The 24,388-nt window shown below is 44.7% G+C and overlaps 1 long non-coding RNA gene across 1 annotated transcript; it reads left to right on the top strand.

Moving 5' to 3' along the window:
* The first annotated feature begins 14,624 nt into the window (after positions 1-14,624).
* LOC115248330 (uncharacterized) lies at positions 14,625-15,516 on the top strand. Its single transcript, XR_003887235.1, has 3 exons — positions 14,625-15,012; positions 15,171-15,336; positions 15,438-15,516. It is a non-coding gene; the product is annotated as an uncharacterized lncRNA (long non-coding RNA).
* Positions 15,517-24,388: the final 8,872 nt, after the last annotated feature.

Genomic DNA, 24,388 nt, shown 5'->3' with positions numbered 1-24,388 from the left:
TATCGGCCTATAATTTGCTATGACATCAGGATCCAGTGATGGTTTTATAAGCAACGGTTTAATCACTGCCACCTTGTAGGACCGGGGTACATAACCTGTCACTAAAGAACAATTAATCTGGTCCAGGATAGAGCTGCCTATCATTGGTAATGCAGCCAGAGACAGGTGTGTTGGGAGGGGATCTAAAAGACACGTGGTGGTCTTGGATTTCTTGTTACACATACGCAGCACTTCAATGCTTCAAATCCCATTTGTCCTCTGGTGTTTTGTATGAAAGTAACTTATAATCTTTGCTGCTTTATTGCCCGCAATTTTCTTTTATATAAAGTTAATTGGATCTGCTTTGATCCTTAAGCCAAAATATTTATAAAGGGTTTCAAATAATGTATATGCTGAAATAGTTCGGCGATATAATTTAACCGGCAACAGTCAAATATTAACAGAAACACCAGCAAACGACAATCATGGAATTCCGGGTCAAAGCAAAACTTATAACATGTAGTTTAATTGACCACATAAACGAAAAGAAAAAGGAAAGGTCTAGTGAATCTAGGCCACGTTTTTGCATCGGCGCTCCGCCTCAAGGCAAAAATAAGATCATGCTTACTGAAGAAACTTTGAAACAGCCAAAGAAGCCAGTGCCACTTATTCAGACGCTTCTTGAGCAGTCCAAACCTCAAAATCGCCAAAATAACGAAAGATTACAGAGGAGATTTACTGCTCAAACAAAGCCCAAGGTTGTTGAAGAAAATCAAGCCAAAAATAAACCTGTTCTTCGTAGAGGGAAGCCTGAGCCTGAAGAGCCGCCAGCTTTTCATCTGCCTCCTGTGAAGGCAAGTTGGAGGGATCAGCGCCCCAGAGATCTAATCGTGCTTGAGGAAGTCATCACGGAAAAGTGCATAGAGCCGCCTTCACCTTCGCACAATCATTATCATAATTTAGACAAGAACTTTGTGAGGATGTTAAAGCAGAAACAGACGAGGGCCAAAGTGGATGCAGAAAATGCAGAAATGATTGCCTCCAAACTGAAGTGCAAGAAAAGGGATGACTTGGAAAACATGATTAATGAAAAGAAAATGCACTTCAAGTGTGACGAGGGTCAGAAGTGGCAAGAGAGAGTGGAACTCCAGAAAAAGCTTCACACCAACTCTCTGGCTGCATTCTGGGCCAAGCAAAAGAAGGTGAGGAACAAGATCAATGGGCACGATTTGAAGACGCAAGAAGATTTCAGCGATGAGGAAGATGGAGAAGATTCAGGCACCGCACAATATTTTGTCTACAAACAGCTGGCAGACATCAAGCTGAAGAAGGCTGCCGCTCGTGCCAGGCTACAGGAGAAGCAGTACACTGAGGCTGTGACCGCTCAGAAAAATGCCAAAGAGGCTGAGGAAAAGGAAAAGGAGAGGAAGAGGCTGGCAGCAGTTGGACAGTTCAAGGAGTACGTTCAGAAGGTGGCAGATGAAAGGGAAAGCAAGACCAAAAGAGGCGGAGAGCAGGAAAGAGAAGAAATGAGTCACAAAATGAAGGTGTTCGACGAAACCGAAGATATTCAGAAGGGTCTTCTGAGAGACCATTGCAAGAGTGCGAGAAGAATCCAGGATGGATATGCCAAAGCCATCAATGAAGAGTTTGCCTACAAGCAGTCTAAGAAGCGCATCCTTTGCAATGCCCCCGTCGATAAAGAGCGTGGGCCAGAGAGAGAGGTGGAGTGGCCCTACCTCACCCGGCAGGGTAACTATATGGACACCATCAAAGGAGCGCCCCTGTCTCAGAAAAGCAAGCCGCAGTCCTCCAACAGGTTCTTCTCACCCCCAAGACTTTGTTTGACAAGTGAATGTTATACCTATAGAAATTAACAGGTAGGGGTACTTAGAGCCCAGGATTCTAGGTTCCTTTGCTGACAAAGCACGGTCAGACATGACGAAAAGACAGTCGGGCATTAGAAGGATGCTTCCTAAAATGAAACGTGAGCATACAGATTACGTTGGTCCCTCCACCTCTCAGTCAGGTGATTCTTGTTGTAATCCTTCATCCTGATTCTACATTTTTGAGCACTTCTCCTCATAAGGGGAAGAAGTTCAGGTTGGTTTTGTTTGAAGTTGGGGTGGAAACAGTGATGGATGTTGGGCTTGTCTCTATCGAAAAGCCTGGATTTCTTGAAGCCGCCGTCGATATTTGAGAAAATCTCAGTGTTTTAGGTGCGCCTTATAGTCGTGAAAATAGGGTACTTCTCTTTTATAAGCCAAGCTCCACCCAGAAAGTGGTAATGTGGGTACACGAAGAGGGCTTTTAAGTACAGAGGAAACAGTGTCTGTTCACCCAAATCAGAAATGTTAGTATTTTAATATCCAAATATTGCCACAAACTGGTGGGGTGCCATTATAAGCAAATGAGAGGATGTGTTGTGTGAAGAAATAGTTGTCAACACATTAAGATGGACAAAATTTGAATGTTCAGTGTTTGGTCTGGATACATGATAGTTGGGTGTTTGGCTTATTCCTTCCAGAACAATGAGTGTAGGTGCTCTGGATCACACTGCAATCAGTCTAAAGAACAAAGGATCAACACATTCATACTTTAGAGCCTCACAACTGCGTTGGATGAGTCCTACTACACTGCTACACACGGGAGAGTCTTTCCCATGGTTGCTCCTAAATTATGGAACAGTCTGCCATTGGACATTAGACACGAGGCTCCTTCCCTAAGCCTTTTTAAAAGCCATCTTAAAAGCCATTTTCACCCTGGCTTTTAAGACACTACGACACTTGATCCGGCTTTTACTAGTTTATATCTTTTGTTTTACTGTTGTTTTAGACTTATTTTTATGAGATAGAGCATTTTGTAACATTTATGATATTAAATTGTTTTATAACTAAAGATATTAGTGGTATTTTTTTAATTTTTTAACACCATACTGTAGAACAAGATTTCTATATTCGTCATCAATGTGAATGGAAATACACATTGATAATGCAATAATGGTCCTCAACCAGCTTCATTGTTTTGCAGTCATACTGAAATAATAACGAAAATGAATACAATTAGTGAATACATTTCCAAAATAGAAAGAATCACACTATTTCCATTTGTAGGTGGATTGCCAGTATTACATTCCCTTTAGTATAAGGGGAAAATCACATGTGTAAATTCATTAGGGTCAGGGGTTAGGGTACTGATGGAACCCAAAAAGAAATGCCTTTATAACAAGTACAAAGGTATTGACAACAGTGTCAGGGCACATCTTAGCTTCACCATCTAATAATTGTTGTCAGGCTGCACAATACATTCGGCCACAAATAGAACATAATAAATCTACAGCTCAATCCTCCTATCTTTTGTAAGACTGTAAAAAGCTATACGAAGATCATTAGTAACTTTAAGAAGTGCTGTTTCTGTGCTGTGATGAGCTCTAAAGCCTGACTGAAACATCTCAAACAGGCTGTTTCTCTGCAGGTGCTCCAGTAACTGAGTCACCACCACCTTCTCAAGAACTTTAGAGATAAAAGGAAGGTTGGATATCGGCCTATAATTTGCTATGACATCAGGATCCAGTGATGGTTTTATAAGCAACGGTTTAATCACTGCCACCTTGTAGGACCGGGGTACATAACCTGTCACTAAAGAACAATTAATCTGGTCCAGGATAGAGCTGCCTATCATTGGTAATGCAGCCAGAGACAGGTGTGTTGGGAGGGGATCTAAAAGACACGTGGTGGTCTTGGATTTCTTGTTACACATACGCAGCACTTCAATGCTTCAAATCCCATTTGTCCTCTGGTGTTTTGTATAAAAGCAACTTATAACCTTTGCAGCTTTATAGCCCGCTATTGTCTTTTATATAAAGTTAATATCTGCTTTGATCCTTAAGTTAAAATATTCATAAAGGTTTTCAAATAATTTATATGCTGAAATAGTTCGTCCATATAATTTAACTGGTAACAGTCAAATACTAACAGAAACACCAGCAAACGACAATCATGGAATTCCGGGTCAAAGCAAAACTTATAACATGTAGTTTAATTGACCACATAAACGAAAAGAAAAAGGAAAGGTCTAGTGAATCTAGGCCACGTTTTTGCATCGGCGCTCCGCCTCAAGGCAAAAATAAGATCATGCTTACTGAAGAAACTTTGAAACAGCCAAAGAAGCCAGTGCCACTTATTCAGACGCTTCTTGAGCAGTCCAAACCTCAAAATCGCCAAAATAACGAAAGATTACAGAGGAGATTTACTGCTCAAACAAAGCCCAAGGTTGTTGAAGAAAATCAAGCCAAAAATAAACCTGTTCTTCGTAGAGGGAAGCCTGAGCCTGAAGAGCCGCCAGCTTTTCATCTGCCTCCTGTGAAGGCAAGTTGGAGGGATCAGCGCCCCAGAGATCTAATCGTGCTTGAGGAAGTCATCACGGAAAAGTGCATAGAGCCGCCTTCACCTTCGCACAATCATTATCATAATTTAGACAAGAACTTTGTGAGGATGTTAAAGCAGAAACAGACGAGGGCCAAAGTGGATGCAGAAAATGCAGAAATGATTGCCTCCAAACTGAAGTGCAAGAAAAGGGATGACTTGGAAAACATGATTAATGAAAAGAAAATGCACTTCAAGTGTGACGAGGGTCAGAAGTGGCAAGAGAGAGTGGAACTCCAGAAAAAGCTTCACACCAACTCTCTGGCTGCATTCTGGGCCAAGCAAACGAAGGTGAGGAACAAGATCAATGGGCACGATTTGAAGACGCAAGAAGATTTCAGCGATGAGGAAGATGGAGAAGATTCAGGCACCGCACAATATTTTGTCTACAAACAGCTGGCAGACATCAAGCTGAAGAAGGCTGCCGCTCGTGCCAGGCTACAGGAGAAGCAGTACACTGAGGCTGTGACCGCTCAGAAAAATGCCAAAGAGGCTGAGGAAAAGGAAAAGGAGAGGAAGAGGCTGGCAGCAGTTGGACAGTTCAAGGAGTACGTTCAGAAGGTGGCAGATGAAAGGGAAAGCAAGACCAAAAGAGGCGGAGAGCAGGAAAGAGAAGAAATGAGTCACAAAATGAAGGTGTTCGACGAAACCGAAGATATTCAGAAGGGTCTTCTGAGAGACCATTGCAAGAGTGCGAGAAGAATCCAGGATGGATATGCCAAAGCCATCAATGAAGAGTTTGCCTACAAGCAGTCTAAGAAGCGCATCCTTTGCAATGCCCCCGTCGATAAAGAGCGTGGGCCAGAGAGAGAGGTGGAGTGGCCCTACCTCACCCGGCAGGGTAACTATATGGACACCATCAAAGGAGCGCCCCTGTCTCAGAAAAGCAAGCCGCAGTCCTCCAACAGGTTCTTCTCACCCCCAAGACTTTGTTTGACAAGTGAATGTTATACCTATAGAAATTAACAGGTAGGGGTACTTAGAGCCCAGGATTCTAGGTTCCTTTGCTGACAAAGCACGGTCAGACATGACGAAAAGACAGTCGGGCATTAGAAGGATGCTTCCTAAAATGAAACGTGAGCATACAGATTACGTTGGTCCCTCCACCTCTCAGTCAGGTGATTCTTGTTGTAATCCTTCATCCTGATTCTACATTTTTGAGCACTTCTCCTCATAAGGGGAAGAAGTTCAGGTTGGTTTTGTTTGAAGTTGGGGTGGAAACAGTGATGGATGTTGGGCTTGTCTCTATCGAAAAGCCTGGATTTCTTGAAGCCGCCGTCGATATTTGAGAAAATCTCAGTGTTTTAGGTGCGCCTTATAGTCGTGAAAATAGGGTACTTCTCTTTTATAAGCCAAGCTCCACCCAGAAAGTGGTAATGTGGGTACACGAAGAGGGCTTTTAAGTACAGAGGAAACAGTGTCTGTTCACCCAAATCAGAAATGTTAGTATTTTAATATCCAAATATTGCCACAAACTGGTGGGGTGCCATTATAAGCAAATGAGAGGATGTGTTGTGTGAAGAAATAGTTGTCAACACATTAAGATGGACAAAATTTGAATGTTCAGTGTTTGGTCTGGATACATGATAGTTGGGTGTTTGGCTTATTCCTTCCAGAACAATGAGTGTAGGTGCTCTGGATCACACTGCAATCAGTCTAAAGAACAAAGGATCAACACATTCATACTTTAGAGCCTCACAACTGCGTTGGATGAGTCCTACTACACTGCTACACACGGGAGAGTCTTTCCCATGGTTGCTCCTAAATTATGGAACAGTCTGCCATTGGACATTAGACACGAGGCTCCTTCCCTAAGCCTTTTTAAAAGCCATCTTAAAAGCCATTTTCACCCTGGCTTTTAAGACACTACGACACTTGATCCGGCTTTTACTAGTTTATATCTTTTGTTTTACTGTTGTTTTAGACTTATTTTTATGAGATAGAGCATTTTGTAACATTTATGATATTAAATTGTTTTATAACTAAAGATATTAGTGGTATTTTTTTAATTTTTTAACACCATACTGTAGAACAAGATTTCTATATTCGTCATCAATGTGAATGGAAATACACATTGATAATGCAATAATGGTCCTCAACCAGCTTCATTGTTTTGCAGTCATACTGAAATAATAACGAAAATGAATACAATTAGTGAATACATTTCCAAAATAGAAAGAATCACACTATTTCCATTTGTAGGTGGATTGCCAGTATTACATTCCCTTTAGTATAAGGGGAAAATCACATGTGTAAATTCATTAGGGTCAGGGGTTAGGGTACTGATGGAACCCAAAAAGAAATGCCTTTATAACAAGTACAAAGGTATTGACAACAGTGTCAGGGCACATCTTAGCTTCACCATCTAATAATTGTTGTCAGGCTGCACAATACATTCGGCCACAAATAGAACATAATAAATCTACAGCTCAATCCTCCTATCTTTTGTAAGACTGTAAAAAGCTATACGAAGATCATTAGTAACTTTAAGAAGTGCTGTTTCTGTGCTGTGATGAGCTCTAAAGCCTGACTGAAACATCTCAAACAGGCTGTTTCTCTGCAGGTGCTCCAGTAACTGAGTCACCACCACCTTCTCAAGAACTTTAGAGATAAAAGGAAGGTTGGATATCGGCCTATAATTTGCTATGACATCAGGATCCAGTGATGGTTTTATAAGCAACGGTTTAATCACTGCCACCTTGTAGGACCGGGGTACATAACCTGTCACTAAAGAACAATTAATCTGGTCCAGGATAGAGCTGCCTATCATTGGTAATGCAGCCAGAGACAGGTGTGTTGGGAGGGGATCTAAAAGACACGTGGTGGTCTTGGATTTCTTGTTACACATACGCAGCACTTCAATGCTTCAAATCCCATTTGTCCTCTGGTGTTTTGTATGAAAGTAACTTATAATCTTTGCTGCTTTATTGCCCGCAATTTTCTTTTATATAAAGTTAATTGGATCTGCTTTGATCCTTAAGCCAAAATATTTATAAAGGGTTTCAAATAATGTATATGCTGAAATAGTTCGGCGATATAATTTAACCGGCAACAGTCAAATATTAACAGAAACACCAGCAAACGACAATCATGGAATTCCGGGTCAAAGCAAAACTTATAACATGTAGTTTAATTGACCACATAAACGAAAAGAAAAAGGAAAGGTCTAGTGAATCTAGGCCACGTTTTTGCATCGGCGCTCCGCCTCAAGGCAAAAATAAGATCATGCTTACTGAAGAAACTTTGAAACAGCCAAAGAAGCCAGTGCCACTTATTCAGACGCTTCTTGAGCAGTCCAAACCTCAAAATCGCCAAAATAACGAAAGATTACAGAGGAGATTTACTGCTCAAACAAAGCCCAAGGTTGTTGAAGAAAATCAAGCCAAAAATAAACCTGTTCTTCGTAGAGGGAAGCCTGAGCCTGAAGAGCCGCCAGCTTTTCATCTGCCTCCTGTGAAGGCAAGTTGGAGGGATCAGCGCCCCAGAGATCTAATCGTGCTTGAGGAAGTCATCACGGAAAAGTGCATAGAGCCGCCTTCACCTTCGCACAATCATTATCATAATTTAGACAAGAACTTTGTGAGGATGTTAAAGCAGAAACAGACGAGGGCCAAAGTGGATGCAGAAAATGCAGAAATGATTGCCTCCAAACTGAAGTGCAAGAAAAGGGATGACTTGGAAAACATGATTAATGAAAAGAAAATGCACTTCAAGTGTGACGAGGGTCAGAAGTGGCAAGAGAGAGTGGAACTCCAGAAAAAGCTTCACACCAACTCTCTGGCTGCATTCTGGGCCAAGCAAAAGAAGGTGAGGAACAAGATCAATGGGCACGATTTGAAGACGCAAGAAGATTTCAGCGATGAGGAAGATGGAGAAGATTCAGGCACCGCACAATATTTTGTCTACAAACAGCTGGCAGACATCAAGCTGAAGAAGGCTGCCGCTCGTGCCAGGCTACAGGAGAAGCAGTACATTGAGGCTGTGACCGCTCAGAAAAATGCCAAAGAGGCTGAGGAAAAGGAAAAGGAGAGGAAGAGGCTGGCAGCAGTTGGACAGTTCAAGGAGTACGTTCAGAAGGTGGCAGATGAAAGGGAAAGCAAGACCAAAAGAGGCGGAGAGCAGGAAAGAGAAGAAATGAGTCACAAAATGAAGGTGTTCGACGAAACCGAAGATATTCAGAAGGGTCTTCTGAGAGACCATTGCAAGAGTGCGAGAAGAATCCAGGATGGATATGCCAAAGCCATCAATGAAGAGTTTGCCTACAAGCAGTCTAAGAAGCGCATCCTTTGCAATGCCCCCGTCGATAAAGAGCGTGGGCCAGAGAGAGAGGTGGAGTGGCCCTACCTCACCCGGCAGGGTAACTATATGGACACCATCAAAGGAGCGCCCCTGTCGCAGAAAAGCAAGCCGCAGTCCTCCAACAGGTTCTTCTCACCCCCAAGACTTTGTTTGACAAGTGAATGTTATACCTATAGAAATTAACAGGTAGGGGTACTTAGAGCCCAGGATTCTAAGTTCCTTTGCTGACAAAGCACGGTCAGACATGACGAAAAGGCAGTCGGGTATTAGAAGGATGCTTCCTAAAATGAAACGTGAGCTCTCAACACTTTTGATGTAGACATCCTGTGAAACTGTGCTTTTATTTCACTTGTCCTGGTTGTAAGTCAATAAATAGAACAAAATTAAAAAATAAAGTGCAGCTGAGTGACTGTCTGTTGTGTTTATTATGGGTAACGGGCTGGACACGTGGTCTCCTAACCTGGGTTAGGGGTCGGGGCTCTCCAAAACTGGACCCACGCAGGATTATAATGTCAGCATTAATAAGAGGGAGGCTCAGGTCAGCACAGACTGGGCCCCTAAAGAGGTGTGGTACCCTAAAGAGGCATGGTCCTCTAGAGCAGTGGTTCTCAACTGGTCTGGCTTCAGGACCCACCATCACCCTTAATGACAAGCCACGACCCAAATCAAGGAAAAATTTTAACTTTAACAAATTTATTGAATGAAAAGATCGTGCAGTTTGAATCGGAGATCGTACAATAGAATACCACAGAATGCCAACACAAAAAAACAAGTTTATTGATGAACCAAAATGACCGGCAAAACCAAAATGACTTCAAGTGGTCATAATAGAGGGAAATATTCCCTTTGATGCTCAATTAGCTGCATTTTAATTAAATTCAAAACACTTCACTTCAGTAACTTCAGCCTTTTTTAACAGATGCAACATGCACAAACATGAAATAAAAAAGTGCAACCACTGAGCAGTAGTTTCAAAAAGAACTCAAATATGTAGCGTTCGCTGAGTACCCACTTACTGAATATATAACAATTTCCTATTAAAACAATTTAGTCATTTATTCAAGCATTAATCATAAGGCTGACATAACAATCAGAACATTTCAGTAACAGCCATTTTTAAGACTCAACAGTGCTTTTATGCACAAACATGAAATAAAAAAGTGCAACCACTGAGCAGTAGTTTCAAAAAGAACTAAAATATATAGTTTTAGCTGAATAAACACTCACTGAATATTTAAAATGATCTAGTCACTTATTCAAGTATAAATCATAAGTCTGACATAACAATCAGAACATTTCAGTAACAATCATTTTAATAGACTCAGTTGGGGTCTTCATGCAAAAAACATGAAATAAAAAAGTGCAACTACTTTTTTTTTGCAGAGAATCATCACTCATTGAACCTATACAATCAACACTGCACTATGAGAAAGAAATCCATTTCCTCAGGAGCAGTTTTTATCCACAAACTCAAAATAAATTAAACAAAACGTGCAATCCAAAATGATTCAAGTACACAAAATGAATTTTCTTCTGATTAGCTTATCAATAGGTAAATATTGAAAAACAGTGTGCTTTGAAGAAAATTAAGCAGCACTTATTTCCACCTTAGGTGTAACACTAACATCATAGACCTGAGTTTGGAGGAATTAATGGGAGAACTGGGCATGTTTTTTACTCCTGACAAGAGTCTCAAAGTCTGGAGTTACAGTAGACAAAGCAACTCTGAGGTCATGTTCAATGTCCAGTCTGTTTCGATGCTTTGTCTTCAGCTGAACCAGAGCTGAGAAGCCACACTCACAGAGATAGGTAGTGCTGAATGGCAAGAGGATCTTTACTGCTCGAGTGGCAAGGGAAAGATACTCGCTCATCACAATGCTGCACCAGAAATGGGAGAGGCTTACCTCCATGAATTTCTTTTTCAGCGTGCGGTCACATGACAGCTTCACCAGCATACTCTCTTCGTTGCTTGGCAACATGATGCTTTCCCTGTCGATTCCAAAGAGGTCGCGTATCCAGTCATCATCCCTCTGTTTCTCAGGAAAGTGGTGATTAAACCACTCCAGAAGTTTATTCAGATGTGTCGTGATTGTTTTGGACATTACATTTTTTCCTGCCGTGTCCAGTTGCTGTCCCTCATTAAAGGCATTGGGGAACATGTCGAGCCGGTTTTTAGAAACATGACTTGCCCATAAGGAGATCTTTTTTTTGAAAGCTTCGATTTTGTCATATTGTTCAAAAATGTTGTGCCCTCTCCCCTGTACAGACACATTTAATGCATTTAACTGGTCAAACACACCCGCAAGATAAGCAACGTGTGCGAGCCCCACACTGTTACTAAACAGGTCTGCATGAGACGAATTGTTCTGGGCAAGAAAGGCTGCGATTTCAGCTCATAGTTCATAAAAACGGGACAATACCTTTTCCCCTCGAAAGCCAACGTACCTCGGCATGATGCAACACTTGTACATGGTCACTACCAAGATCTTGGCATAGTTTTTGAAAACATCAGGTGTTCTTTGCACTCCGTTTAATGTAGTTTACCACTTGGATGACATCTTTTAATGTTCCATGAAGCACGGGTACCATATCCTTTGCTGCTATGGCCTCCCGATGCAAAAAACAGTGGTTCCATGTTGCATTCGGAGCTTTCTCAAGTATTCTCCTCACGACCCCCAAGTTTTTTCCTATCATGGAGGCAGCACCATCAGTTGTGATACCGACGCACATGTCCCAGCTTAGGCCCACTGAACTCAAATACATGTCCACGGAGCTGAAAATGTCTTCTGCAGTCGTAGTAGTAAGGAGCTCTCTTGTGCAGAGAAATTGTTCCTGTAAGTCTCCGTCCCACACATGTCTCACGTAAACAAGTAAAACTGCTTTGTTTGTTATGTCAGTAGATTCATCCATTTCTAAAGCAAAATGACCACTTGCCTTGATGCGAGCTGTGGAATGTTGTTTGATGTCCGCCGACATGTCTTCAATTCGCCTACTTATTGTGTCATTTGACAGAGGTATCGTTTTTAGTTTATCAGCTGCGGATTGATCCAAAACTTCTCTGACCATGTCCATAGCTGCAGGTAAGATGAGGTCCTCTGCAATGGTGTGGGGCTTTTTTAACTTTGCAATACGATGTGCCACCTGGAAGATGCACGCAATGCCTGTTCGAACAAGTAAGACACTTTTGTGATGTCCTCAGGTCTTGAAGTCGTCTTCTGAAGTACTCAACAGGTTTATCTTTGAGAGAGTGGTGTTTTGTTTCCAAATGCCGCTTCAGTTTTGATGGCTTCATGCTTTCATGTGCCAGCACCTCGCTACACAAAACACACTGAGGTTTTTGTCCTCCTTTGTCTTCAAGATAAGAAAATCCATATCTCATATATTCTTCGTTGTATCTGCATTTCGCCATGCTCAACATATGTAAACAAACTTTGCAGGTCTTTTTCTATGGTGTGAAATGGCGGATGTCAACGCGCATTACAGCCACCTACTGTTAAGGAGTATGAATTACACTCAGTTAATTTTTTTTTTTTTTGCATTTCCTTCCCCAGGCAAAGGCCCACGACCCACTGAAAACGAGGTGTGGTCCTCTGGGGAGACGTGGTCCCCTAAAGAGGCATGGTCCCCCCAAAATGGGTGGTCCCCTAAAAAGGAACCTGATTTTAGGTTAAGAGTGATTCCTGTCTGGTGCACCTTTCCTGCTAGTTTGAGGGTACAGTGGTCTAAAGCTCTATAAATGATAGGTCACCTGTTCAAGCCCTGACTGGTAGGAAGGCCACAAAAGAAGCCAAATATAAATTTGCTTTAATGAGTATAGTAACAGGAGTCTCTGAAGGCTGTTGACTGATTAGCTTCTCTCACTAAACATGCTGATATGTCAGGTTGTACTTTTAGAACACCTTCAAAAACCTGAGTAATGGCACTTAGCCCAAGAGAAGCTTTCCTTGTTGTGTATGAATGTATGGCTGCTGCAGGAGGTATCTGATGGTGGAACGCAGCTGCTCTGGTGCTTCTGCTCACGACACTTCAGAGGAACACACAATGTTTGAGTCTTGTCTGACGTTAGAAAGTCAAGAGTTTATCTGGAGACTTTTCATGAGCGCTCCCACATCAAATTGTTCTTGCTGTTCCCGAAGAACAGGGCACACGGGAAGCATTTGCATCCCCTCGACCTGAATGATGGATCGCATTAAAAAAGGAACCATCTGGATCCACTCAGGATCAACAATAAAATCAGCGTACACACAGAAGAAAAACTGTCTTGGTGATAGTAGAGAGGAAGAGGGGTGCTCTTTTCCACACCGACGCTCGCACCTTTTGGGCAGATACATATTGAACTAGATCAAAACAAGGAATGCAGACAGTCAGACCATCTGCTTCTCTTAACGGTGCGGCCGTCATCAAGTACCACCAGATGTCCCTGCTGAGCAGTAAATGACCTGTGACCGTTCCATTTTCAGAATAAAAGCACCGTTGCCCTGTGCAACCTTTATTTATTCATGGTTTTATAATCCAACAATCAGCTCATTCCCCCACATGTGCCAGAGTAGTGCATCACTACACACTTTACCTTGCTATAAGGTTACATAACTTAGCAGGTTGCTTTATGGCCAACGCCCCTTGGCTTTGATCTGTGAAATATCCAAGGTAAAAGTCCCTCCAGAATCCAGAAGATCACATTTAATGAGCTCTTCCTTGGCCCATCAACATCTCCTGAAAATGTTCATGACGTTGAGCTGTTTTGCTGAGACAGACGGACGGCAGCTGTCACATGACCTTGGTGGAGATTATCATAATTTAATCAGTCACCTCTTCAAAGAAAAAAGATTCAAGGCCACCTTCAGACCAGGTGGTCTTTAAGTGGTCTCGGATTTTATACCTTAAGCCAGGAGTAGCAAACATGACAGCATGCGTGGAGATGTTTCTCCTGACTGGCGATGGTCTACCTGGGGTCTGTCTTCACCAGGTTCCACTGAAACCTACCGAGAACAGAAATAAAAGGGAGCCTTATCCTGAAACAGCATTCAGATCAAAAGAAGGCCGTCAAAGCCAGATTAGAGATAAAACCTGAGCCTGTTGGAAAAGGGCTCTTCCACACATGAGGGACAGAGTCCTAAACCGACGGCTCCTCCTGGGTTCTTGTGGAACATGTGCAATAACTCAATAATCCACTTTCAAAACGACAGAACCCTAAAAATGTTGATCCTCAACAATACGGGGCGCCAACGCAGAGCTGTTAAAACTGCTGTAATGTTCTCCTGGCCTGGGGTCCTCCTCAGCCCGCGTGGACCTGCATTTGGAAGAAGCTTGATTTGATGAGGTTTTCCTGTTTGGAAGATGCAGGATGGCTGCCGCGGCCTGACCTTTTGACCTGTCCTGCTGCTGATGTGGCTTCGTTCCCAGTCTCCTCACCCTGCTCCGGTTGCTGCTCCAGTTCAGATGGACACTGGCCTAAATGAGTGCTGCTGCTGTGCTGAAGACAAACGTGTCCCAGTCTCGATAAACCCGACCTGTTCATCGTTGGTGCTGGTGCAAAGCCCCTTCAGCTCTACTGCATAGTTGGGTTGGTCCAGTGGAAGGAGCAGAACCTTTAGTTGATCCTCAGATTAGTCTAGTTTAGGTTAGTTAGCAGCTAATCCAGCCTAAAGGGTCCAGACACCAACGCCCCTCCTGGCGCTGCTTTTGACAGGGAAATCTGTCAGAGAATAATGAGACTAGGAAAAGTAAATCAACAGGCAGCACAATAAACATGCCACCAACACACAGGCTTGACTTTGGGCTCTAACCCTCCCTATTAGAGCCATCACTCTCATTTACTTTTAATGTGACAGAGACAGAGAGCACGGGAGAGCAGCCTTTTATTACAGGGCCTAAAAAAGCCAGGCTCATGCATCACTCTCATCCTCCCTTTGCTCTCCCCAGCTCTGCCTGTTGTCTCTCTGTCCTCCATCTGCCAGCTTCGCTCCGATCAGACAGAAACCTTCTCTTCACATTCATTCCGAAGATTCTGGTCCAAACACTCAGCGCTGATCTGTCTCCTTTTCCCTGGAATTGACTTAAAGGTAGCAATTTCAAATCATTAAAAAGAAGTGTCCATGCATGGGATCTTCGTGTCTGTGTGTGTGTGTGTGTGTGGGTGTGTGTGTGATAGAGAGCGGCAGTAACGAGGTCCCACCCTTGCTGTAGATTTTAGGTGACCACAATCAGACCACGGTGAGGAACAACGAAGACTTGGTTGACAGCAGGAAAACCAGCAGGAGGGTCCCCCCATATGAGCCTGGTCCTGCTCAAGGTTTCCTCCTGTTAAAGGGTAATTTCCTGCCATGGTGGCGTGTTAGGGCTCAGGCCCACGTAATGAAGGGCTGGTCTCTGGGTTCATCAATCAACACAAGCTAAGCAGGCAGCTGAGGGGATTTTAGACTGGGGAAAAAGGCCAACCAGGACACGATCATTTGCTGCTTCACACAGGCATCGGTCCAACATCTGGGACCATCTGAACCAGGAGCTGGTCAGAATCCCACCAGCCTCGTCAACAGGAGAACGTGTGTGGAGAGTTGGGCTGAAGGGCTGCAGCAGGAGTGGCGTTAGGACTGTGATGAGCTGCAGCTGTCTGAACATCCACTCGTGGACTTCTGTGGGTCACCCGCCAGAATAACAAAGGGTTTTCAAAGTAGGTTCTGACTTGCAAACATCTTCAAGTGCTGAAGAACTTGTTTTCTCTTGTTGAACTTTCAGTAATGGTCTGGTAACATCACAAATGCCCGAATGGAGAGCAAGAAAATGATCAAGAAAGCTCCATGAAAGGCTGGTCATGCTCTGAAAACCTCCCACTATCCATAAAGCTCACCGTTTCTGAAGGAAGAACAGAAACCGGATGCTGATCCAAGCCTCCGGTGTGCTTGTTACATGAGCATTAATTATGACACCACGTGACACGGCAGCTCAAAGGCCGCAAAGCCTCATAGCGCCCAGGACTAACGAGTGGGGCAGTTACACCCAGAGGCCAGCAGGTGGCAGTGTTGCCACATATTAGCCCGAGTTGACCAACAGCCTCTCATGTTTAATTACAAGATGCTCAGAGGGAAACGTTCTGCTTTGATTGAAAGAAAACCTTTCATTAGTCGACACACTTCCCCACAAGTTCTTAAATAACCTGACAACTGACACTGTTCATTCATGCACCAGTTTTTCTTTTTTTAATGTCAAATCTAGAGTTCACATTCAGCCTTCACAGTTTTGTCCAGGTTTAATCTTCTTTTGTGGAAGAACACAGTTATTGATTAATGTTAACCTTCAGCTCAGTGTTGTTCACATGGACACAAGTGTAACGTAAGTCTTGGCACAAATGCTGACACTAAAGGTTGTGTATTCACAGTTGTGTAGTGTATGATCGCCCCTCCATTCACCCCCTTTATGTTCAGGTTTCCCACTAAACTCATCACATTTTTAATTTCATTAAACAGTAGTTGGTTGAGCCTGAACCAGACATACTGCAGATGAATCTGTCATAAACTGTCAGACAATTAGTTTTTTAATTGTATTTTCCCATTTGTTTGGTTGCTTGATGAACAAATAGGAAAGAAAATGCAATCAACATTGTGTGTGACCATCCTCGGCCATCCTGCGTTCACAAAGGTGAGCAGTCGTTAGCTACGACGACCATGTCGGAGTGGAGGAGGCCTGCAACAGCCAACGACTCCCAAGTGGGGGTTTGGTGATGAAGCAGCTGAAGCTTTGTTGAAGAAGCGTGCAGAACAGCCAGACAAGGAGCCACAGGCGTATCGACGGCCACTGGAACCTAATGCAGCAGATAAAAAACACATCAGGCTTCTTCCCCTCTGAATTTAAAGCTGTCCAACGGCGCCATCAGCACAGAACTGAGCAGAGTCGTTTGGCCAGAAGTTGTCTGCAGGGAGGAATCGTGGCCAAACAGCCATCAATCTGATGTGGAAGCAGCAAGTGACTGGAGGTAGAAAGAGCAGCTGGGATGGAGGAACGGGGCAGCAGCTGACCCAGACTGATGAGTCTGCATTTAAAGGGTTGCATTCTTTTGAAAATGGTTGAGGACTGAAGTGTCCTGAGAGCCAGGCAGATACTCTTAGACATGCTTCATCTACGCTGCAGCAGGACCGGCTCCTCGCTCGCTAGCTGCAGTTAGCATGGACCCAGAAGACCCGACGCCAGTGCACAGATTGACCCTCTCATTTCCATTTTGTTAAAGTGGATAAAGTTTGAACCCATTTTCAAAGAATTCTTAATTTACAGGACTGTTTTTCACCCCTCATGTGTGTTTACGTGTCCAATCCGAACCCACTTTACATGGACTGCACAAACATTTGAATAGCACCTAATAAAATAATATGAAACCAATAAAAGCACATAAATACATCATTTAAAAATAGATAACCCAGCCAAAAGGTAAAAACAAGAGTGAGAATACAAAGACCAAAGACTGGCTTTAAGAATTATCCATCACTTTACTGGTGAGAATCTGTGAAAAGTGGGGGAACATGTGCGAAAGAACGAGCATGTGTGGATGTAACAGAGGTGCCTTCAGGGCAGCCTGTGATAACACATCGCCGGGTCCCAAATCACCAGCCTGGGAGTCAAGGAGATTAGCCAGGCCCCGGTCCGCCGGAATCCAGGTTAGCAAACACACACCTCAATGAATAGACACGTCGATCATATCGTGTTTGGGCTCAGCGTGGTGCTGCTTATCTCAGTGACCTTTCAAATCCACCAGATTCTTGTTTAATGTGAAGAGCTGTCGTTATTAACGCAACAGCTCCTAAATAATCTCTCTGGCATGATCCCGATTCACACACTAAGCTGAGCTAACACTTATATTGTTGCTTCTGATCGCCCATGAAAGAGTTATACACTGTGTGTGTGTGTGAGCAACCTAAGGATTTCTAAATTGCAAAAACTGTGTCAGTTACTGAATCACAAACCAAATGCTCAATTAAAAACTCTCAGATGCTGCTTCAGCCCATCTTCACATTGTTGGACCAAAATCAGGCAGAAATCAGACCCAAATCGAGCAGAAATCAGACTGAAATCAGACTGAAATCGGGCAGAAATCAGACTGAAACCAGGCAGAAATCAGGCAGAAATCAAACTGAAATCGGGCAGAAGGGATCCAGAGTAGATCAATGATTCCCAGCAGTGCTGGCAGATGGAGACAGGAAGTGTGCAGGGACCCTGGAAGTGGTGCAGCTCTGCGTCTCCATAAATCCAGATTCCCCCTCAGGAACGCAGCACAATGACAGTCACAGAGGTTAATGAGAAGTGTAAATAACCGCTGGTGGGGCCGTTTTGGGTTGGAATTACAGAGAAAGAAAACAACGTTGGTGACAGTGATCAATTCATAATTAAGTGCTGCTGTTTTGGCTATTAAAAATGAATTAAGCCCCATCACAATTAGCTGTATTGTTATGCAGACAGGGACATATTGTGTGTTAGAGCAAAGTTTAATCTAAGGAAAGGCAACTGCCTCAATGAGAGGAAGGAAAGCTACCGCAGGTGTTACATCAAAGAAGAAGTGATGATGTAACCACGTAGATCACATGTGCAGTGACACCCCCCACCCCCATCCCCCAGGGACCAGAGGAGGACCAGAGAGGGACCAGAGAAGGACCAGAGAGGGACCAGTGGAGGACCAGAGAGGGACCAGAGAAGGACCAGAGAGGGACCAGAGAAGGACCAGAGAGGGACCAGAAAGGGACCAGAGGAGGACCAGAGAAGGACCAGAGAAGGACCAGAGAGGGACCATAGAGGGACCAGAGAGGGACCAGAAAGGGACCAGAGGAGGACCAGAGAGGGACCAGAGAAGGACCAGAGAGGGACCAGAGAAGGACCAGAGAGGGACCAGAAAGGGACCAGAGGAGGATCAGAGAAGGACCAGAGAGGGACCAGAGTAGGACCAGAGAGGGATCAGAGAAGGACCAGAGAGGGACCAGAGGAGGACCAGAGAGAGATCAGAGAAGGACCAGAGAGGGACCAGAGGAGGACCAGAGAGGGACCAGAGGGGGACCAGAGAAGGACCAGAGGAGGACCAGAGAGGGACCAGAGGAGGACCAGAGAGGGACCAGAGGAGGACCAGAGATGGACCAGAGAGGGACCAGAGAGGGACCATAGAGGGACCATAGAGGGACCATAGAGGGACCAGAGAGGGACCAGAGGAGGACCAGAGAGGGACCAGAGAGGGACCAGAGAGGGACCAGAGGAGGACCAGAGAAGGACCAGAGAGGGACCAGAGAGGGACCAGAGGAGGACCAGAGAGGGACCAGAGGAGGACCAGAGAAGGACCAGAGAGGGACCAGAGAGGGACCATAGAGGGACCAGAGAGGGACCAGAGAAGGACCAGAGAGGGACCAGAGAGGGACCATAGAGGGACCAGAGAGGGACCAGAGGAGGACCAGAGAGGGACCAGAGGTTTTTATCTGCATCCTGCCAGCAGCAGCTCATGCGTAAAAGACATGGACAGCAACATTGTAGCAAAATGAAGGAACCTTAATTATTGTCAGTCCTCATCACAGAAGATTCAGATTCAGATTCAGATCCTTTCTTGTCCCAGACGGGGAAATTTACAGTGCAACAACAGCAGCAAGAGCACGCAGAGAAAAATAAGATACAATCAAATAGAACAGGATTTGGGATATACAAGAGGATGTATATTTACAATAATCCAGATAAATGGATACTCGGCCTCTGTGTACCTGTACAGGTACAGAGGGTGAATACAATATACATATCAGAATATATAGAAGAAGAGTGAACCTGAAACTGAGGACACGTTTATTCTAATTGTTACTGTTGCAGCTTCAGGGGAGCTGAGATGACATCATGAAGTCTCATGTTAGTCACAAAGATCTCGAGTCACTGACTGCATCCTGATCCTTTCAGCATCAGAGGTGAGAGACCGAAAGGGTCTCGGCTGCTCCAGAGCTCTTGGCAGACACACAGAACCTCCCAGAACCACCAGGCAGCGTTCTGGACTCGCTGAGCACATTTCTGACTCTTCCATGAATCTGCAGCTTTAGAGAAGCCATCACCGGCTGCACCGCCGCGATGCCCACAGCAGCGCGTAGTCCACAACAAGACATGGACGTGAGTAGCGAGCGAGCAAAAACAAAGGATGACACAAACGTAGCTCCTGGCTGTTGCTGAATGTTGGTTTGGAGTATTGCAGTTAGGGGGAGGAGATGTCCAGGAGAGCTGTCCCAGAGATTCCGACCTTCCAAAGTGTTGCGTCCTCATCACCACAGATTCCAACAGCTCTAGTCCTATTTTCCCCAGTAGCCGTAGGCAGACGGGAACAGAAGATGGACTAAAGTGTGTCCATGAACTTTGGAAGTGTTTGGAGTCTCACAGCACCGCGCTGAGGAGCACCTCCTGTTTCAGAAGAACTCCCACAAAGCCGAGCGAGAATCAGATCAGAGGGATTCCTGTTTGGAACTCAACTCCTAAACTCGTGATTAACTTCCCCCTCCTCCTGGTCCGTCTCTACACGGCGGCTTCGCCTGCACCCAGCCAGAACATCAAAGTGTGGTTGACCCATGTGCCTGGTGCCGGCGCGTGGAGGACTCGTCAGCTGCTGCTCGCTTCAGCATCCTCCGCATGGAGCCGATATCATTTCTCACATGGCGAATATGCTGATGGAGCGTCGTCCTGGAAACTGATGCAGTCTTTTCTTTAGTTAATTGGATTCCACAGGACCCATTGTTCACTCAAGAGCCTATAATGAATTCTCTCCCAGTGCAATTACTGGCTAACCGCTCTATACGTCCTCCGATACAAATGACAACAAGAGAGGCCTCCGCATCCAAACAACAAACACAGCATGAAGCTCTCTCTCTCTCCCTCCCACACACACACACACACACACACACACACACAATAGACACACATGGAGCGGCATAACCAGGTGGCTGGCATAGTGGACAGGAACATCTGAGTATGGACTGGAGGTCCCAGGATCCAGGTGGAGAAAAGTGCTGGAGAACAAGCAGGCCAAGATCCTGTGGGACTTCCAGATCCAGACTGACAAGATGGTGGTGGCCAACCAGCCTGACATAGTGGTGGTGGATAAACACCGGAAGACAGTGGTGGTGATGGATGTAGCAATCCCAAGTGATAGCAACATCAGGAAGAAGGAACAGGAGAAGCTGGAAAAGTACCGAGGACTGAAGGAGGAGATGGAGAGAATGTGGGACATGAAGGCACCAGTGGTCCCAGTGGTGATTGGGACACTAGGGGCAGTAATACCCAAGCTGAGTAGCTGAGATCTCTGTCCAGAAGAGCACAGTCCAGGAACAGCTAAGATCCTGGGCAGAACCCTCAGACCCCCAGGCCTCTGGTAGAGGACCCAAGTCTGGAGGAGGCACCGCCCAGGAGGGAGAGGAAGAGAGTTTTATACATATAACTAAAATGCATAATTTACAGTTGCTTTTAAATTAAATACATTTCTGAAACTTTACATTTTTCTCCAGTCCCTGAGGGTCATGTGATCCATCAACAGATTCTTTCGGGTTTAGGACACCTCGGTCCAAATCGACATAAGCAGCTTGTCTTCATGTGCTGAGATCTTTATTACAGCTGAGAGGTGTCGTGGAAGAGCAGAGGTCGGGCTCTTCTCTGAAGTTACGCCTCCTGGTGCGACGTACAGTGGAAAACCCACAAACTTTGTGCTTCATTTGCAGCCTGTCTGACTTTGTCCACCTGCCTCCTTGCTGATCATTAGCAGCGTCCCACCTGCAGCCAGGCTGTCAGCCAGCCCCGACCAGCCTGTCCAGAGCACTGACGAGACTTGGGAAACTGTCACGGCTGCTGTCATGGGCACCCGCTCCAGCTACTCCCAGGAAATATTAACATGAGAAAATATCACAACATATTAAATCTAGTTTAACTCATGCAAAATACACGAGAAATTAAAAAAACACACATACATTTATGACAAACAGAAATATGTGAATTTCGTCCTCAAAGTGGTGGACACATGTTTGCCCTTACATCCTGGACCTTGTCCTCAAATACTTCAGACGTTTGTTGTATTCAGATTCTGAACCTGCTTGGATTTGAGACAGAGGAGATAAAACAATATTGTTTCCTGAAGTTCTTCCTGCAGAAATGTCCTTATTCATCCATGTGCGTGACTGGAACCGTCCAGTTCATCAGGTTTATTTGATCTAGAATGGACACATTCAACATTGTTAACTTCATTTAAGAGAGTCGGGGTCAAACAGTCCTGAAAAGCTCTTAGACTGACAGATTTCCTCACTTTAAGCTGGAAGAACTGGACTAAAGAGGAAACCAGGGGGACAGTGGAACCGTTCACATGGGTGGGACAGAAATGTCCTTAGAAGAAGATTAAGAGAATCAGACTGAGGCAATATTGCAGGAGGGATTAGCACTATGATTGTTGACACCAAGAATTAGCACCGATTCTGGATTAATGATGGCGGTTAAAAACCTCTTCGAGGCATCTAAAAACGCTCACATGGTCAGAGTCTGTGGGTCCAAACAGGACAGAACGGGGGAGTTATTCCAAACACCCTCATTTGCAGCTCAAACCAACTGAGCTTTATTCTACATGAGTAAGGTTCCCTGTGGTCAAGACTGAGTCCTCCACCTCTGCAGCCAGATCACGTGCACTTCCAACCACAGAGGATTTCAGTGGGCTCAGTTTAGGATGAGGATGAAAGGGTGACAGGCTCAATCCAACGACCAGGCTGGTTCAAATCAGCCTGGAGGTCCACTGCTCCAGTTCCACCACTCCTGTCCACCACTCCAGTCCCCCACTCCTGTCCACCACTCCAGTCCCCCACTCCACTCCCCCACTCCAGTCCACCGCTCCAGGTCCCCAGTCCAGGTCCACCACTCCTGTCCACCACTCCACTCCCCCACTCCAGTCCACCGCTCCAGGTCCCCAGTCCAGGTCCACCGCTCCAGCTAAAGTTCAAGTCTAAGAGCAAACTGTCTGAATACTGATGTTAGGTTTTCTTTTTAATAACCAAGCAAAAGTTTGTTTTTAATCTTTAAGGAAACCCAGATCTGCTTTGATCTGATGAGTAAAAACCTGAAGGTGGATGGGGATTCATTTGGAACAGCAAAAACAAAGCGTTGCTAAACAAGTGACGGTGAAAATCAATGGCCACTGCGGAGGCTTCTTCCACTCTACAACCGGGGGCTAATTAGACAAAAGGGGGATCCAACCAATGAGGTCCATGAGATCCAAGAAAATAACTTTCTATTCACAATGGAGATTCTTTAATTCCGGTGCTTTTTCAGTGTTGATTCACTCAGGCTGAACAGGGTGAGACCTTTGGGAGGATGTTAAACCTTGGTCAAGTTGATGAAGCTGTGCTGCTCTTATCGGAAGCAAAATGGAACACCTTGTTTAAGAAATATTCACAACGTTTGACCTTTGCAAAAGGGAAATGTGTCTTACACAATTTAGACTGACATTTTATAGAGCTCAAGCATTTATTGTGCAGCGGTTGTTAATAATTATCCCTATTCTTCAACAACAAAGGAGGTGGAATCAAAAAAGGAACTAGCTTGAACAGAACTCGGGAAGCAACGACTAGAATAGACTAGAATAGAGCAGAAGAAAATCTCAACAGGAGAGAATCCTTGAAATAGTTCCCACGCTAGTCAATTCAAGTCAAACTTTATTTAGACAGCACAGATAAAAAGTTCTGAAGTTGCCAAAGTGCTGTAAAGATGAAAAGAACCTGTAGAACTGCTCACTCGAGGCTGGGTCACCTGTAGACCTCAGCCTGGTCATTGTGGGGAGCAGGAGCTGACTGGCTGATCTTAAAGTTTTTGGGAACATATACGTAAAAGGTTGCATAAATCCTCACCAACCTGAGCCGGTCCAGGTGGGTGAGGCCAGAACCGGAGAGGTGCAGTTGCCTCTCCATGTACCAGTGAAATGATGGGCAGGTGACTTTGGTAGGAGCTGTAGGTGCTGGAGCAGCGACTGGTGAAGACCAACATACAGGGACTAATCAAGCCGGGGTGACTGGTTCAAGGTCTGGGGGACATAGATAACCTTTAACCTTTGCCTTAGTTGCCAGCAGGACAATCCGAGCGTTTCCAAGCAAACACCATAGTCTTCATCTTGTTTTCATGAAGCTTTAGGAAGATCCTTTCCAGCCCTACTATAATATCTCTTAGACACTCAAACAGTGGCGGCTCTGTCATCCCAGTTCCATTGGAAAGGTGGAAAAATCTGGAGCCTGAGGTGTTTTCTCCTATGAACAGACACCTGGCAGAGAAGGACTGCAGGTGAATAAAACCACTTTTTCTAAAACAGTAGCTTAGCAACAGCAACATGGAGCTTCTCCTTTTCCCACTTCCTTTCTGAGGGAAGACCTGAGGGTGCGAGTGGAATCATTCAACCATGTTCCTAAAGTCTTTATAAGTGGGGCACCAGGGTCCAAGAGGGCCGAGCATGGAGTTAGCTCCTCAGCGTTGAGAACGGGATTATTCAACATCGATGGCTGCTGCAAAGATGGTGGGAAAACTGAGTGTGTGGATTCGTTCTGTGGGACACAGGACTCAGAATGAAAACCGTGGATAAAAGTGGAAAATGAGCCCCAACTGCACAGCTGGTTCAACGATTCATTACACATTCACAGCAACGACGTGGCAGCAGGAGACCGACCCAAAGTTTGGCCTTT

This window comes from Takifugu rubripes, unplaced genomic scaffold (assembly GCF_901000725.2).
Source record: "Takifugu rubripes unplaced genomic scaffold, fTakRub1.2, whole genome shotgun sequence".
Classification (NCBI taxonomy): Eukaryota; Metazoa; Chordata; class Actinopteri; order Tetraodontiformes; family Tetraodontidae; genus Takifugu; species Takifugu rubripes.
This window is presented reverse-complemented; position numbering and strand designations above follow the sequence as displayed.